At 34.9% G+C, this 19,108-nt stretch overlaps 2 long non-coding RNA genes across 4 annotated transcripts; both read right to left on the bottom strand.

Annotated features, from left to right (window-relative positions):
- Window positions 1-1,619: 1,619 nt before the first annotated feature.
- On the bottom strand, window positions 1,620-19,042 carry LOC129875049 (uncharacterized). Its single transcript, XR_008763053.1, has 14 exons — window positions 18,234-19,042; window positions 18,029-18,135; window positions 17,825-17,873; window positions 17,336-17,419; window positions 8,382-8,429; window positions 7,633-7,785; window positions 5,952-6,003; window positions 5,795-5,842; window positions 5,194-5,347; window positions 5,047-5,104; window positions 2,716-3,015; window positions 2,498-2,620; window positions 2,305-2,398; window positions 1,620-2,041 (listed from the first exon to the last, which is right to left on the bottom strand). It is a non-coding gene; the product is annotated as an uncharacterized LOC129875049 (long non-coding RNA).
- LOC129875055 (uncharacterized) lies at window positions 8,938-11,609 on the bottom strand. 3 transcript variants are annotated; one of them, XR_008763064.1, is made up of 4 exons: window positions 11,360-11,609; window positions 10,478-10,852; window positions 9,804-10,009; window positions 8,938-8,983 (listed from the first exon to the last, which is right to left on the bottom strand). It is a non-coding gene; the product is annotated as an uncharacterized LOC129875055 (long non-coding RNA). The 3 variants fall into 3 exon arrangements; XR_008763062.1 differs by lacking the exon at window positions 8,938-8,983 and having other exon boundaries at window positions 9,645-10,009; XR_008763063.1 differs by lacking the exons at window positions 8,938-8,983; window positions 9,804-10,009 and having other exon boundaries at window positions 10,020-10,528; window positions 10,685-10,852.
- Window positions 19,043-19,108: the final 66 nt, after the last annotated feature.

The following is a 19,108-nucleotide window of genomic DNA, read 5'->3' as shown; positions in this document are numbered from 1 at the left end:
AAGATCATAATCCTTGACTATGTAAAAAGGGGTGCACATTTATTTTGACACGGGCCTCAGTTTCTACATAAGAATATACTCCACCAGACGGCCACAAAGTGATGGAACAAAAGATAAAGCACCCTATATCACTCTCCTTCTGTTCAGTAATATCACAAAATTGAACTACAAAAGAGTAAGACATTATTTGGTTAAAGTATTAGTCATACAAGGAATGCTTATGCAGTGATAATAATGTAAACACTATTATGCAGTAAATAATAATGTAGGGATCCTAACGCAGTAAATAATAAATGAGTTACGCTATGCAGGGACTATCTACATTAAATGGAATTTTTGCCTGTAAATACTCATATCCATGCATTGTTGACAAATACTTTTTTATTCCATAATCTATCCTGCAAAAAGTAATACACAGATTCTTGCATAAGTCAAAGGATATTACTAATGAACAATTACATACCGCCAACCAAATGCTGCATTAGTTATGTTGAGCTTATTTTTTCTTATGCAGATAACTGAGTGCTACATAGTTATGCGGATATTACTTTTTCTTACGCGGTCAACAATGTTATACTATTTATGCGGAAGTTTATGCTGAGATTTCTATTTGCTAATGAGTCCAACCAATGATCCATAAGAGAAATAATAGTTTAAAGTAAATGCATTATAAGGAAATTCATGAAAAACCAAGAATGGCCATAATGGACTATGCAAAGGCCAGAACAGACCTGATCAATTATAGCAAGTGTTGTGTTCGCCACAATCAGAATAAACTTCATATTAACCTGTTGGAGAACTTTGGCACTCTCCAGCCAGTTTTAATCTATGGTATCAGGAACCAATGAATCACCAACAAAATGCAGGCGCCATAAGTGACATTGAGTATAGCATCCCAATTCTTAAGATTCTCTATTCCAGTACCGCTCCTGCATCTCATATCGGAAAAGGTAAAAGTTCATCATCTTAACAAAATAGAGATCATCGGAGATATAGCTAAGGTACTCAAGTGTAATCTCTGGATGGAAGTCCCTCCATTTTGTCCCAAAATATAAGAAACTTTGAGTTTGTGTGTGCAAATTCTGAAAATTTGATTAAAAAATGTCAGGAGGCACGATAATTTTGTTACAAGATCAAAACATAAGCAAAATGGAATTTGAAAGAGACTATGTGGCTTAGGAGACTTGGAAAGAGACATTGTAATCTCTAATGCTTTCATGATTTACAAGAATGCAGTCTAAGATAATCTTGAAAAGTGGATGAAAGAAATGAAGCTAATTAACTGAACCATGCACTGGGAAAATTTAGCTCTTATTCATGTCATGAACAAATGGAAGGAATGTTTTACCTTCTTTTGACTCTCCATCGCGTGTATTTCTTTTGACTCCCCATCTCGTGTACATCTTTGGACTCCCCATGCTCTTATTCAGGTCAGGAATGATTGGGTAAGCAAAAATTAGGAGACTAAATCAGGAGTATAAGTTCAAACTGGAAAAATTGTCAGCCTTAGAAGAAACAAACACATTGTAATAAAGAAATACAACACTCCAATCAGTATAACAAATATGTATTACATTTCCTTGTTAACATCCTTAAGAGAAACATTTGTTTAAAGTAAATCCATAATACGGAAATTCATGAGAAACCAAAAATGGCCATAATGGACTACGCAAAGGCCAGAATAGACCTGCTCAATAGCAAGTGCTGTGTTCGCCACAATCGGAATAAACTTCTTATCAACCTTGGAGACCTTTGGCACCCTCCAGGCAGTTTTTATCAATGGTATCAGGAACTAATGAATCACCAACAAAATGCAAGACGCCAGAAGTAACATTGAGTATTCCTGATTCTAAAGATTCTTTGTTCCAGTACCGCTCTACATCTCATATTGGAAAAGGTAAAAGTCCATTATCTTAACATAATAGAGAAGAAGTCACAAAAACATCCGACACATAGCTAAGGTACTCAACTGTAATCTCTGGACGGAAGTCCCTCCATTTTGTCCCAGAATCTAAGAAACTTGTTTTTGTTGGTGCAAATTCTGAAAATTTGAATAAAAAATGTCAGGCGTGCCAATTCTATTACAAGATCAAAACATAAGCAAGATGGAATTTGAAAGATACTATGTGGCCTTGGAGACTAAGAAAGAGACATTGTAATCTCTAATGCTTTCAGGATTAATAAGAATGCAGTCTAAGATAATCTTGAAAAGTGGGTGAAAGAAATGAACCTAATTAACTAAAACATGCAGTAGAAAAATGCAGATCTTATTCATGTCAGGAACAAATGGCAGGAATGGTGTACCTTCTTTTGACTCCCCATCGTGATTACTTGTGCACTCCCCAGAGCTTGTAACTTGCTATTCCAGATGTTAACGAGTTTCATTTTCACACTTTACCTGAAGAGAGAAACATCAGGTCGTGTGAGTTACTAACATATTTGATTGAGATAACATCGGAAAGTGACCTAATCCTCCTAAGAAATTTGATAACTTTACCTTTCATCAGAGAATACACCGTCACCAAAACTTGAGGTGGAAGATTGATCAAACTGATGGGACGACTGCTGTGGAAGCTCTGAGCAGATAGCTTTTGCAGAATGCTGCAGTCTCCTTACAGCTCTAGTATCCGCACGGTGGAAAAGAACATTAATTAGTTGCACACATTTTCTGACATTGTTGATTATTAATACAAACAAGCAGCCAGGACAAATTACCTGGCATTGGATGAAAGGGGTGCGCAGAGCTTCTGGATTTCCAGTTTACACCAACTGTGCAATGAGCAAGAGATCGATCAATTGACCGACTTGAACTTTCAATCTGACAGAGGAATCCGGAATCAAGATCACGTTATTCGGAAGCACTTCCCCACAGAATATTCTTTGAAGATCAAATCTCTCTCCTGAGAGTGCACTCTCCAGTCAGTTTCTTTGGCTGCAGGGAAGGAAGCTGAAGTGTAGCTTTGCAACACCGGGCGCTGCACCTCTTTTTCTTGACCTCATAATTCACAGGTATATCTGAAAAGAGGAGCAGGGAATGGGATAACAATAGATGAGGAGGATACTTCAACAACTATATTCTTAAGAGAAAAGAAAGCGATAAAACTACACGATGTCATAACACTGAAATGCTTTACACCATCTGATGCATAAGTAACTTTCTTCTACTAACGAAACCTTTCACAGTTTGTTCCCCCCCCCCCCCCTTCTTCTTTTAGGGAGGTAGTGGGGAACTACAGCATACAGGGAAGGGAATGTGGAGAGGACAAAGCCACATGTATAAATAACATCAAACAAAATGTATCCTAAGTGATGTTGCATAAAATAGTTGAGTACAATTGCTCTCACCGAGAGTTACTTCCAGTCCAGAGATTCGCAACAGTATCCTCAATAAAGAAAAGGGTGGGACCCCAATCATACAAATAACATTAAGAACAAACTAGTCACCATAAGCTTATACATCCCATGACAAATATTCTTCTCGTGGTGCAGTGACAAAAATATCACAAACTTATTAACAAGCATTAAAAATGTATGCAATAAATTCTGCAAGGAATTTCAAGAAATCAGAGAGAAACAATAAAACAACCATATCATTTCAAAAACTACTGTCAGAAATAAACAAGTCAATATACAGCAGGGTGTCACCATCTCCTAAAGATAGCAAGACTCCAAGAAGATTGATGCAGCAAATTTCTGGATCTATGAAAATTGACGTAAATTTAGAGAAAAACTGCAAAATCACATATATAGGGAAGCAGAAATGATTAGGTAAGCAAAAATTAGGAGACTAAGTTCAAAATGGTAGATTTGTCAGTCTTAGAAAGCAGCAAATACATTGTAATGAGAAATACAACACTACAATCAGTAAAACATATATGTATGACATGTCCTTGTTAACATTAACCTCTTTGATTTTGCAACCAAAAGAAGCTAGAAACGTGGTTTTGTATTGTTCTCCCATAAAAAAACAGAGATTATTTTGTTCTACGGGAACAGCGTGATGCAAGGGCCTTGCCTGTTAAGGGCTCCTTTTTAATATATTGAAATACTATACGATTAGTAATCAATAGTCATGTTTAGCCAGTTTTAACCTATTAATTTCACCCACATTAAAGTTTCAAACAATAATTAGGTGTTTTAGCCTATTACTTCTAAAATTCATAGCTATGTTATTAAGTAATTTATGTATTGGTCCTTTGGAAACAAATCTTGAATTTATATCTGCATTATGAAGGTCAAGGAAAACAAAAACACTATAAAAAACAAGCATTCGATATAAGCAAATGTTAACCAATGATTACTTTCTTGTTCCTTTTGTCAAGACAACATACTGAAATAAGTGGATACAGAAATACTGAAGGACCTGCAAGTTAAACAGTGGTTGTTAGAGATACAAATTGTAGAAAAGATGACTTATCGCATCTCTTTATCCATCAATTTGGACCTTATACCTTCACCGTGTAAACATCAGGACCTGAGATAGGACCTGAGATGTATCCTGAAAGCTTGAATGCGCCAACGCTTGCATTCAATTTGTTAAGGGAATTCAGATGAATTCCAAACCCACTGGACAACAGCGGCAAGGAGAAGGAGAAGCCCGTGTGCAAAGCAGGTCATCCTCACTGCATGTAAATGAACAAAATCTAAGAAACTAGCCAGGAAATATCCTTAAGTTAGCTAGTGTATCAAAGACGACCTTTCAATATAAACAGTTTGAAGGAAGGAGACACTGGGATGTGCAAGGGCGATTCTTAGCAGAGACTCTTCGGAGAATGAAAAACCCTCTTTGAACTTCAAGATTATATATACAAACCAAAAGAACAATGAGATCAGAGTACATCTTTACAAGTAAAGTATGTAAATCAATATTTTTTACTTGTTTGATTTTGAGAAAACTAGAAGTACTTGGAGTGCAATTGCTTCCTTCAAATTGGTTGGTGGTAAAATACATCACAAACAATGACTGCAAAAAGAAAAATCCCAACAAATATCCTTATTAGCAAACAACAGTCAACTTATGTATCAGGTAGGTTAATACAGAATTACCTATTGTACCAACATTTTGTCTACAGTCATCAATTCCAAGGTACAACCACTTTTCGTCCTGTAAACAGCGGCAAGAACAAAGACCAGGTGAGTATTTTGGTACTTATCCTAATGGATACTACCAACTAAAACTCAAAAGAACTTTACCTTCAAAACCCTACGATATCCATTTGGCCTCCCATGAGTTTTGGTAACAATTTCAAAAAAGAAACGTTAGAAATAGAGCTCAGAGCCTCTCCTTTAAAGCCAAAGCTTTCTGAGAAAGCATGCATATCATCTGAATGGCTGTATTTTGATGTCGCTGGTGTAAAGCAATCATACAAAACCATAGTCAAAATGGCTAGACAAAAAGGAAGCACAACAGAAGAAGCACCAAAAAAAAAAAGGGGGGGGGGGGTGTTTGTGGAGGGAGATACATATAAATATATTGCAAATGAAGCACCAGGATTGAGATGTACATGAACATCATACAATAAAAGCAAAAACAAAATGTAAGCATCAATATTTTGTATTGATAGAGCCATACCAGTTTTCCCAGTTACAAGTAAAACCACATAATAATAAATAAAAGAACATCTGTAAAAAGATACTAATGAACACAAACAGTCAAACAGCCTATCAGTTGAGTAATGCATGCAATCCCATTCCAAATTATGAACATCATAGTTGTCAGGCAAAATAAATTATGTACAGCAGCATCAATACAATAAAAAGATGATGTCAGTCCAACATTTTGCAAAAAGATTACCACATTTTTTTTCCATCAACACCAGTCCATCTAGTGAGACACCAGATCCTTCCAAAGAAAGTACAACTTCAGGTGATGGAAGTAAAATAATAAAATTGAGCAGAACTTTCTGCACATCAAAATGCATTAGATCAATGTCAGAGAAACTAATACTTACCATTGTCATCCACCTTAACATAGCAGGTCCAAATGCCTATAGCAACAGATACCTGGTGGAAGGTGGAAAGTGGAAACTGGATTAAAGTTCAAACTAGGAGCACACAACTTATAAGAATAACAAACATATAAGGAAGTAAATCTCATTGAAAAAAGAAATAAGAGTTGTGTCATAAGAATATTCCTTTGGAGAAAAATTTTTAAGATACTGGAATGGAGCATCATACTAAGAGGAGAAAAAATAACATCAAATTTCATATAAAGCATATACCCTCGTCATCAGAAGTAGCAAATAAAGGAACATAAGAATTCATTGAAGAGCCTCACCGGTCACTACCGTTTGTGAGGAGGGGGGTAATATCTTGGAGGAAAAGTATGGGAGGAATATGTAGCTAAGCACAAGTTGTTAATTCTTGACATCATCTGTATTGACAAGGTAACCGTGAACGATGATAAGCTAAACTCAAGTGCAGAATGTATGTGGATAAAGGTCACTGATATAAAAGCCAAATTAGATCTTCAGCTTATCAATAACTCCTATTACTATGAAATCATTTATGAGAATAGAACCACTAAACCACAAAAGAGACCAGTACTGTTATACAAGGCAACGGAGGATAGTTCAGCACCTGCTGAGAAGAATGGTTCAACATCTGATTCTACTACCCATACTGGCAAAAGTAACAACAAAGGTAAAGGTGTAGCCATTCAAGAATATGATAGTGATGACGACAACCGGCTCTCATACTAAGATTGATTGTAATACATTCTCACTCATCAAACAAAGCAGCAGCTTCATACTCATGCTCATGTATTTTACATCTTAATCAGCTGTAGTCTCATTTTTTTCATGTTCTTGTACCATATCCTCTAAATCGTTTCTGCATTATCGGGGAACACACAATTAACATGTATTATATTTTCTCCATTCTTTTTGATAGATCACCAGAGTTTGGCTAGGGAGAAAGTTCCATATGTAGCTAAAACCCTTTGCTCTCTTGAACTGTTTATTGTTAGTGTTTAATGAGGCAAATTCAACAAAATTGTATGAGACATTGGGATGCACAAGGGCGATTCTTAGCAGAGACTCTTTCACAGAATGCAAGACCCTCTTTGGGCTTCCAGATTATATATGTAAACCAAAAGATCAATCAGCACAGAGTACAACTTTAGAAGTATATTTGTTTGAACTGTTTATTGTTAGCGTTTAATGAGGCGAATTAAACAAAATTGTATGAGACATTGGGATGTACAAGGACGATTCGTAGCAGAGACTCTTTCACAGAATGTAAGACCCTCTTTGGGCTTCCAGATTATATATGCAAACCAAAAGATCAATCAGCACAGAGTACAACTTTAGAAACATATTTGTTTGAATTGTGAGAAAATTAAAAGTACTTGGAGTGCATTTGCTTCCTTCGAACTGGTTGGTTGTAAAATAAATCACTAACAGTGACTGCAAAAAGAAAAATCCCAACAAATTTCCTTATTAGCAAACAGCAGTCAACTCTTGTATCAGTTAGGCTTATACAGAATTACCTATTTACCAAGATCTTGTCTACAATAATCAATTCCAAGGTCCAAACACTTACCCCGTAAACAATGGCAAGAACAAAGACCAAGTTAGTAGTTTTATACCTATCCTAATGGATACTACCAACTAAACCTCAAAAGAACTTTACCTTCAAAACCTTACGATATTCATTTGGCCTCCCGTAAGTTTGTAACAATTTCCAACAAAGAAACATCAGAAGTAGAGATCAGAGTCTCACATTTAAGGCCAAAGCTTGCTGGGAAAGCATGCATACCATCTGAATGGCAGTATTTTGATGTCGCTGGTGTAAAGCAAGCATTCGAAACCATAGTTAAAATGGCCAGATGAAAAGAAAGCATAACAGAGGATGAAAGAAACAGACACATATACTGTCTCCTAAGCACCTATATATATGTTCCAACTCAACTTCAGCTAGAATAGATAATCAAAATAACTCAACATACAGTAGTTTTTTTGATAAAGGTAAAGTAACAACATACAGTAGCGATCAACAAAAAATATATATTTGGGACGCGGTACAGGAAAAAAAAGTATCTTATTACAAATGAAGCACCAGGAATACGATGTACATGAACATTTTACAATAAAAGCAAAACAGATATAAGCATCAATATTTTGTATTGTGTACAGTCATACCAATTTACCTAATAACAAGTAAAACCACAAAATAATAAATAAAAGAACATCTGTAAAAAGATAGTAATGAACACAAATGGTCAAACAACCTATTAGTTGAGTAATGCATGCAATCTTATAGAAGACAACAACCATTCCAAGTTATGAACATCCTATTTGTCAGGCAAAATAAATTATGTACAGCAGCATCAAGACAATAGAAAAGATTATGTCAGTCCAACATTTTGCAAAAAAGATTACCATATCTTTCTCCCATCAGCACCAGTCCATCTCGTGAGACACCAGATCCTTCAAAAGAAAGTACAACTTCAGGTGATGAAGTAAAATAATAAATTGAGCACGTTGCAAAGCAGTTCATCCTCACTGCATGCAAATGAAAAAAATCCAAGAAACCAGAAAGGAAATATCCTAAGTCAGTTGGTATAACAGAGATGGACCTTTCAATATCAACAATTTTGAAGGAGACACTAGGATGCACAAGGGCGATTCTTACTGTCAGAGATTATGAGACCCTCTTTGGGCTTCCAGATTATATATGCAAACCAAAAGATCAAACAGGACAGAGCACAAATTTAGAAGTAAAGTATGTCAATCAATATTTTTCATTTGTTTGAATTGTGGGAAAACTAGAAGTACTTGGAATGCATTTGCTTCCTTCGAGCTGGTTGGTTGTAAAATACATCACGAACAATGAATGCAAAAAGAAAAATCCCAACAAATTTCCTTATTAGCAAACAACAGTCAACTCATGCGTCATGCGTCAGGTAGGCTTGTACAGAATTACCTGTTATACCAACATCTTGTCTACAATCATCAATTCCAAGGTACAAACACTTGTCGTCCTGTATACAATGGCAAGAACAAAGACCAAGTCAGTAGTTTTATACCTATTCTAATGGATACTACCAACTGAATCTCAAAAGAACTTTACCTTCAAAACCTTAAGATATTCATTTGGCCTCCAGTGAGCTTTAGTAACAACTTCCAACAAAGAAACGTCAGAAATGTAGATCCGAGCCTCTCCTTTGAAGCCCAAGGTTTCTGGGAAAGCATGCATATCATCTGATGGTTGTATTTTGATCTCACTGGTGTAAAGGAAGCATGCCACACCAAAGTTAGAGTGGCCAGACAAAAAGGAAACATAACAGAAGATGAAAGAAACAGGCGCATATACCGTCTCCATAAACTGGGCTAGAAGTCCTATGAGGCAATGTGTATGTTGCATCTCAACTTCAGCAACAAAAAATATATATTTCATCTCTATCCTCCCCCCCCCCCTTCTCTTTTGGGGAGGCGGTACAAGTAAAGAAAGTATTTTATTGCAAATGAAGCACCTGGAAATCGATATACATGAACATCTTACAATAAAAGCAAAATGTAAGCATCAATATTGTGTTGTGTACAGCCATACAAGTTTGCCCAATTACAAGTAAAACCACAAAACCGTAAATAAAAGAACATTCGTAAAAAGATACTAAAAGATACTGATGAACACAAACCGTCAAACAGCCTATCAGTTGAGTAATGCATGCAATAATCCTATAGACTGCAACAATCATTCCAAGTTATGAACATCATAGTGTCAGGCAAAAAAAATTATGTACAGCAGCATCAATACAATAGAAAAGATGATGTCAGTACAACACTTTGCAAAAAGATTACCATATATTTCTCCCATCAGCACCAGTCCATCTCGTGAAACACAAGATCCTTCAAAAGAAAGTACAACTTCAGATGATGAAGTAAAATAATAAATTGAGCAGGACTTTCTGCACATCAAAATGCATAGATTAATGTCAAAGAAACTAATACTCAGCGTTGTCATCCACCTTAACATAGCAGGTCCCACTGCCTATAGCAACATATACCTGGTGAGAACTGGGTTAAGTTCAAACTAGGAGTACATTACTTATAAGATAACAAACATAAGAAGTAAATCTCATGGAAAAAAGAAATAGAGTTGCGACATAAGAATATTCATTTGGAAAAAAAATTACTTATGATACTAGAATGGAGCATCATACTAAGAGAAGAAAAGGTATATCAATTTTCATATAAAGTATATGCCCTCATCATCAAAAGTAGCAAACAAAGGAACATAAGAATTCATTGAAGAGCCTCACCGATCCACTGCCTTTTGTGCAACTAGTCTAAGAGATTAAAATTGCATAAAAGCACGACTTGCCATATTCTCAGCAGCCCACCTCTATGGATCCTCAAAACATTAACAAAATCAGAAATAAAAATATAATTCCCCATTTTCTTACATGGCACAATTTTCAACTTTTAAGAAACAATAAAAATCAAAAAGTCTAGACCATGTAAAAGAAACTAACCAGTGAGGGTGTTTACGAAAGTCTGTCCAATTGAGTGTCTTCATTCATATACTACAAATCATAATTTCTTTTAATTAAACTACTTAATTTTTTTAGAGTTGTGCGAGTGGGGCCTTCAAGAACAACTCCACATCTTACCATTCAATACCTAGTAGGCTAGTAAAGTCATAAAGAACATTGAAACTTTGAAAGGGTAAATTAGTACACCTTGGTGGCACCAGCATTGAGACTGTTGAAACCAACTCCTCAACAATCCTTGGGAAATGGTACAAGATAACCCCTGACTGAATTGAACTCCAAATAGCCTCAGGCATTCGCTTAATGCTCCCCGAACTCCAATTAGCCTTAGGCATTCACTTAATGCTGTCCATCTCCCTAAAAAAGTAAAAAACAAATTACTGAACATCATTAACATACAACGTAATTTTTTTTAAAAAAGACTTCTTGAATTTCCTGGACATGTTCCATGACAACAAATATGTAACTTCAAAAAGCCATAAGTTCTTGAACTTTTCTTTTAAAAGCTTGCATGCAAGAATTCCAAGACAATCTGACAAATATCGAGTTCTCGAATTTTCCTTCTTTCTTTTTAATGGATGGAAGAAAATCAAGATAATGGGAAGAGCAGTAGTATTACTTGAGCAGATAGAACGGCTCGGAAAATTCATTTAGGGTTTAGGGTATTGACTGGACACCGTCAATGGGACACTGCGAGGATGACAACATAACTTACTTTTTTAAAAAAGACTTCTTGATTTTTTGTTTATAAGAATGTATGCAAGAATTCCAAGATAATCTGACAATATCGAGTTCTTGAATTTCGTCCTTTCTTTTCTAATGGATGGAAGAAAACCAAGAGAATGGGAAGAGCAGTAAGAATACCAATAGATAGATCGGCGGGAAAATTGATTTAGACTTTAGGGTTTTGATCGGACGTCGTCACCGGAACAGATAAGAGCAGCAATCCAAGGTTATGAAGCTCCGGTTCTTCTGTAATTTGAAATCAGGGGAAGATAGGCGGTCGGTGTATACACCCGGCCCTCGGGCTCTTAATGCTCTAAGAAGCGCCGGTAGCGTATGAAGTTGCGGTTTGCAGTTGAGTTCTAAAATGCGCAGGTGGTGTCGCTTTTATAGTTTTTCGAAACTATGTAGTTAATACACGCGGAAAAACAAAAAACACTATACTTGTTTATTTTTTTAATTTAATAAAAAGAATCTATTTTTTTTGATAATGTGAAATTTATTATCACCGTATATAACTTAAATTATTAATTTGTACAATTTTCGGGGGCAATTCAAAATATGAAATTTATGATTTGAAATCTCATCCTAAATTATGAGATTATAAATTAATATTTTATACATATAAAATAGATTTCTAGAAAATTAAATATCTATTTTAGCCTAAATTAATTGTCAAATTCGTAGTTGAACTGTATATCTATCTCTGACGACCATAAACTCATTTTAAACTTTTAAAATATTTAATATTGCTATTTAACTTAAATTTTATAATTTTACAACTTTTACAAGATATATTTTTTTAACTAACGTTCAACCATGAAAGCATACACTTCCTAATTGTCATATTTCAATCACCTTCTTTTTTTATTAAGTGATTGCTTAGACACTTATACTCAAAAAATTTCTATAGACTTTTGATCTTAGCACCTACAAAAAATTATGTCTAATACAAATGATCTAGACCTCTATTCAAAGTTTTCCACCCCAACCTATTTAGTACTTAGGCCATCAACACCATACAATCTCCTGAAATAAATTTCACAAAGGAAATATGTATTATATTTAATCATAAATGGGTCTTTCACTCACGTTAGTTAATTATAAAATCTATCGCCACGTGACAACTTTTTATTTCCTTTTTCGCTTCATTAAAGTTAACTGCTACACTCTCCTCTTAATTCATGTGACAATCTTTTATTTCTAATCAGTCAAATAAAATAATATCTTTTCATTTCAGAAAAATGTCAAAAATGCTCTTAACTGTGCAACAATTAAACAAAAATATTTTCAATCAATAATTTGGTCTAAAAATGCCTCTGTTATCAATAATTTGATTCAAAAATACCCCTCCTATTATTTTTATGGATAAAAATAAAGAGGGTTAAAAAATGGAGCATACAAATTTAATCATCTCAACAGTTAAATGATGTTACAATCTAGTTACCCATTTCACTATCTACACAGCGAGTTACTGGAAACTGTACCAGCCATTCCCTATTCCTATTTTTGTGTGTATGTATGTGCATGTGTAGTGTTGAGAGATTTTGAGGGGGGGGGGGGGTACATGCACCAACTCTGTGTGTGTGAGATTGAGAGAGAGATAGGGAGATGATGCCACCAAAAGCTAGTGTAATATTTAGCACATACCTTACATGCGCCAACTTTGTGCCTTTCAATGTTCTTTTTCATTTATATCCAACAGATTGAAACATGTATATGTTGCACTTTATTGAGAGATTGATAAATGAAAGACAATACTATTGTATATAACATTAATACCATCAGTCGTACAATGTTCGCAAATATCAAGTTCAAATAATTGCATTGTGCACTTCCTTGACAGAAGATGTAGTTGATGTATGCTAGCATAAGATTGACTATTGTATTTGTTTATACCACTGCAACAATGAAACAAAGAGACAGAAATAAATATGTTAATCCAAATGATGCATTCTAACATACTCAAAGAAATACAGAGTAGATAAGATCGTGAGGGCATGTACAATAACAAAATAACGAAACAGAAGAGATGTAATGTTCAAGAGAATGTATACATGAAGTTCAAAACTTAACTTTTCATTTGCATATTCATACTATGCAAGTGATACATTTAAACACCATTAGAGAATCAACATACCTTTTATCATAAAATCTATTTTTTTGCAAAAATAGATGAATGCATGAAGGTTATTCAAGAAAATACATCAAAATAATCTTCAGTTGCAATGAGAAATCACATACTTGAAAGTAAACATAGAAATGGTGCAGCTTGATGGCATCACAAACACACCAGAGGTATGAAATACTGATTCCTCTGATTTTATTGAAGTCGTCAACATCAAAAATAAAATAAAAATGTCAAAAGCCTAAGATGTTATTTGTTCGTGTTCACAAATTTCGAGAGGCAGTGGATGAAAGTTTAGGCATTCAAATTCCCTTTTCAATTTCCATCACCCTCCATTGAAGTCATGTTATCAAAGAGTTAAAGTCGGAGTGATACTCTGTTGCTCGCAACAATTATAACCATGACCAAAAAAATCATTCAAAGACTTTAGATGATAAAAATATCTTTCTGACATTTTATCATGCTTATGAATAGTTTGGGACTAACAAAGGAAATACAAAAGTTCAATTGGCAAACAAAATATAGGGCAGCAAATAAAAGATTTAATGGACACTATATTTTTGGATAGCCACCATGCTGATGACTCATAAGTTACTTGGAAGTGGAACTAATTGTATTTCTTAACTACGACTACTAACAATTAGATTGCAAAGAAGATTCCCTTGAACCTAAAACATTTTAGTTTTTACTTGAAAAAATAATGTACACCCAAACTATCTAGTGACGAATAAGAGGAAGCAAAAGACGGCAGCTAATATCCTAGAAACCTCGGAATATGTTGCTTCTGTAATAGAAGACACACAAGTTTGCATGTGCAGTTACATATCCTCTTTTTGAGAATTAACCACCACTGATCTAAATTAATCCTGCAGTATTGACTCAAAGATATTATTGGCTAATAAACAGAGCCGCATCCAAATATAAAAAGGTTTATACTATTTCATGATATCAAGTACCAAAATATGGTTCATTCCTACCAAAAAAGGTATTAAGTCGCACACTTCTATGAGCATAAATCATATCATATGAGTGTGACATGTCATGTCAATTTTTTAAAGACTTAATTACACATACTAAATGACCTTCATTAAAATGTTGAGACATCCATCTGGTGTATCAAACATGTCCAGTCAACCTGCATATTTACATTTAACAGTGCAAAATTTAATGCTTGTTCATGTAGTGGTGATATATCAAGCATTGGTATCTAACATCTGTATGTAGAGCGATAATTTTTGATGTCAAACCACACTTAGCATTACTAAACATTCAAAAAATAATTAAACACTCAAACAATTTACACTCTTATTATAATTATTGACGATAATTTTCTCAATGATTATATTAGAATTCTGTAGCTCTTCACAGTTTATAGTATCTACCAAAAGTGCTTGTTCTCTGAAATTATAACCACCAACAAATTTATTGTCAACATAGCTTTTTTTCTTTTACAAATTTAAGCATGTAATTTCTTTTGTAAATCACACATACCCAATTTACTTGTTCCTCGCCTATCAATTCACTTTTTACCACTACTCATGATGTAATCGTTAATTGAAAGTCTCCCATTGTTGAACAATGGTGAAATTGGCTGGACAATATATTTGAAAACACATGTGATATTCGAAGTAAAAGTCAATTTGAACAACAAGAGAAAGTTGACAGTAAATATGAGATCACTATCAACATATGAGAATAAAAATGTTAAAGAAGAATCGTCAAATGTTACCTTGCCTAAAATTGAAACTTCAGCCTAGGATGCGCATTTCTATGCCCAACAAATCAAGCTTCTATAAGCATGAGTAATTTGTACCTGCAAATCAACTAAAATGGAAGATAACTCAATTTTTACTTCTTAGCCACGGAGGGAATTGAAAAAAATCACAAACATGCAACTATAAGTAAATTGAAAGCAACGACCATCTACAAAAAAAATCAGAAACAGCAAAATCAGAAATAGTAGAAAAAGAAAACAGAACGAAAACAATACCTAATAAAAATTAACACAAAACACTGGAGAAAGCACTATATCAAACTGATGATTGAGTCTAATATGATAAGACCTGATGAAAATTGATTTAGAAGGCAACTGAACATCGATATTTAGAACTCCATCAAGTGAAAAGTTAGTTTAGCATACTACTCTGCAAAGAAAATGAAAAATCTGAAGGAAACTAGAAAAGAAATGAAGAAAACCAACACGAAAGGAAAAAAGAAACGAAAAATTCAGGCAAGAACTTAAAAAACATACATGAACTTGTAAGTACTTTGTGGTAGTTGGCAGGAAACAGGAAGAGATGGGTTAGGGTTTGTTCAAGTAACAGAGAAAGAGAAGAGTTTCCATAGAAAACTGTTGCGGTGGCAGTCTCCTTTTAGGACTAATAGACACGTTTCATTATTTAATAGAAGACTAAAATATACTTGGACAAATATAAAAAGACACTTAACAGACATGTTGATACCACTCTTTTAACTCACACTTCTATATAGTAGAATTTATTTGTTGAATCTTTATAGGTGTACTGTGCTCCAGATCCAGATTATCCTTCAATGTGGAGATCACAGATGGGATATCTTCAGCGCGAAATTATTGCTTGGTAGGTAGCAAGCAGAGCCAAATTAGGTATACTCACGAGTCACGAGAGCTTCTTAACACTAGGATACGACTGATCTTAGTCGCTTTGCTGCACAATGAAGTCTGCTTCAACTCCTCAACAATGTTAGAACATTCTGAAGGCAACAATGCATCTCCAAACATAATTGCACCTAGGAAACTACATAAATAGAATAGAACCACCAGGAAACAATCCATCAATTATGCTTCACCTCCAAAATTAGTTGGCCTGCTATATTGATCCTCATTCCTCTGTATCTGTTCCACTCTATCCATATCAGAGTAATTGTTCCAACATAAATGAACACAAAGGCAACAGGAATAAAGAACCTAACCCTTCCAAGAGAGTTGATAACATGACCTTTCATCAGAGAATACACCGTCACAACAACCTGGGGTGGAAGCCTGATCACATTGATGGGATGACTGCTGTGGAAGCTCCAAGCCGATAGCTTCTGCAGAATGCTGCAGTCTGCTTACAGCTCTAGTTTCAACACGATGGAAAAGAACATTAATTAGTTACACACGCTTTCTGTCATCATTGATTATTAATACAAACAAGAACTCGAGGACAAATTACCTGGCATGAGTGGCACATCATGAACAGTCTTAATATTGATATTTTCTGCTGCCGTTCTTAGAAGACTCCGCCGTGGCAAAGAACTTCTTGTTGTCTTGGTAAAATGGAGGAGCTGAATGACTTCTTTCACTCTTCTTCCGTATAAGCTCATCTGTTTTACCTCGATTCCGTATAAGCTCATCTGCTTCTTCTGTATACCCTAGAGGAGAGCATAGCTCGTGGTTTCATATAATTATTAAGATTTTCTTCACCATGAGAATGTAAATGTGAAAAATTATCTCCGTCATAATAGAATTCAGAAGGACCTGAACTATAAATGTCCCACGCATCAAGTGCCCCTATACTGCCTATATCCTCTTTAGAACAAGCATAAAAATCGAGATCAAACTTCGCAGGATTTGGGAACAAGCAGTCCTCTTTTCCCATAATATTAATGGAAGGAACCAAGAGATTGTAAAAAGATACTAATGAACACAAACCATCAAACAACGTATCAATTGAGTAATGCATGCAATCCTTTAGACTACAACAATCATTCCAAGTTATGAACATCACAGTTGTCAGGCAAAAGAAATTATGTACATCATCATCAATACAATAGAAAAGATGATGTCGGTACAACATTTTGCAAAAAGATTACCATATATTTCTCCCATCAGCTCCAGTCCATCTCGTGAAACACCAGATCCTTCAAAAGAAAGTACAACTTCAGATGATGAAGTAAAATAATAAACTGAGCAGAACTTTCTGCACATCAAAATGCATTAGATCAATCTCAAAGAAACTAATACTTACCATTGTCATCCACCTTAACATAGCAGGTCCCCCTGCCTATAGCAACATATACTTGGTGGAAACTGGTTTAAGTTCAAACTAGGACTACACTACTCATAAGAATAACAAACATGAAAAGAATAGTCCTATAAGGAAGTAAATCTCAAGGGAAAAAAATAGAGTTGTGATATAAGAATATTCATTTGGAAAAAAAATACTTATGATACTAGAATGGAGCATCATACTAATAGGAGAAAAGGTATATCAATTTTCATATAAAACATATGACCTCGTCATCAGAAGTTAGGAACATAAGAATTCATTGAAGAGATTTATTCCCAATAATTCCTAATCCCAATTCTTATTTACTAATACTTAACGTGACTTCCTAAATCCTATATTAACAACTACAATCAATACTATAATACTAAGACTGATTTGCAAAGGGTTTACATGTACTTAACCATTTGAATGAAAAATATGACAGAGACAAGTATTAGAGAATGTTACCGCAAGAAGTGTGACAGATGTTGGTTGCTTGTGAATCAGATTTACGTTCCTGCTTTAACCAAAACATATAACTTCATGCTCAGAGTTGGGTTCAACTTTAATGAACATTGCAAAGTTTAGTTCAAGGATTCTGGTAAATGGCAATTTTATTATGTTCCACGGACTGGTTGTGTAATGAAAACCTAAACAAAGATAGTAACGTACCCGGTAAATGATCTTGAAGCTTGTGAATGAATGTTGCAGATCCAACCCCAGTTCCGAATTTGATCAGCATAGTTGTGTAGTAATTAGTAACCAATTTCAGGCATGGCCTTCACAAACATAGTCAAAGACTCAAAATCAATGTTACCTATTATAAGAGCCCCACAAGACTCAAATTCAATGTTACCTATTACCAAAATCAACGTACCAATTCTTTGCTCGGAATCAATATAGGTTGTTGTCATCATTTGTCCAGATAGGACCTGATAGTTCAATAAGTTCCAGACTCCAAGTACTTGTGGGATTTCATTGGTATGTTGTTGTTGATGTTGTTACTGACTCCAAGTTGAAATAACACGTCAATGAGTTTTTAGACAATCATTACCTTCTCAAGCAGTTCTTCCGAACAAATTCACTCATCTGCAGCACGCTGTAGAACATTACAATTAGCATAATGTCCAATGAAGATAAATGCTAGAATCAAACAAAAGATCATAATCCTTGACTATATAATGCAGATAAGTGAGTGCTACATAGTTACACGGAAATTACTTTTTCTAACGCGGCCAATAAATATTATACTATTTATGCGGAAGTTTATGCTGACTTATATTTGCTAATGAGTCCAACCATACCATCCCTAAGAGAAACAATTGTTTAAAATAAATGCATTATAAGGAATTCATGAGAAACCAAGAATGGCCATAATGGACTATGAAGAGGCCAGAATAGTCCTGATCAATTATAGCAAGTGTTGTGCCCGCCAAAATCGGAATAAACTTCTTATCAACCTGTTGGAGAACTTTGGCACCCACCAGACAGTTTTTGTCAATGGTGTCAGCAATCAGTGAATCACCAATAAAATGCAAGACCCAAGAAGTGACATTGAGTATAGTATCCTGATTCTTAAGATTCTCTGTTCCAATTCTGCTCTGCATCTCATACTGGAAGGGGTAAAAGTTCATCCTCTTAACAAGATAGAGAAGTCGTAAAAACATCCGAGGTATAGCTAAGGTACTCAACTGTGATCTCTGGACGGAAGTCCTTACATTCTGTCCCAGAATTGAGGAACTTTGAGTTTTT

This window comes from Solanum dulcamara, chromosome 11 (assembly GCF_947179165.1).
Source record: "Solanum dulcamara chromosome 11, daSolDulc1.2, whole genome shotgun sequence".
Taxonomy (NCBI): domain Eukaryota; kingdom Viridiplantae; phylum Streptophyta; class Magnoliopsida; order Solanales; family Solanaceae; genus Solanum; species Solanum dulcamara.
The sequence above is the reverse complement of the archived record's forward strand: the minus strand, read 5'-3'. Positions and strand labels throughout refer to the sequence as shown.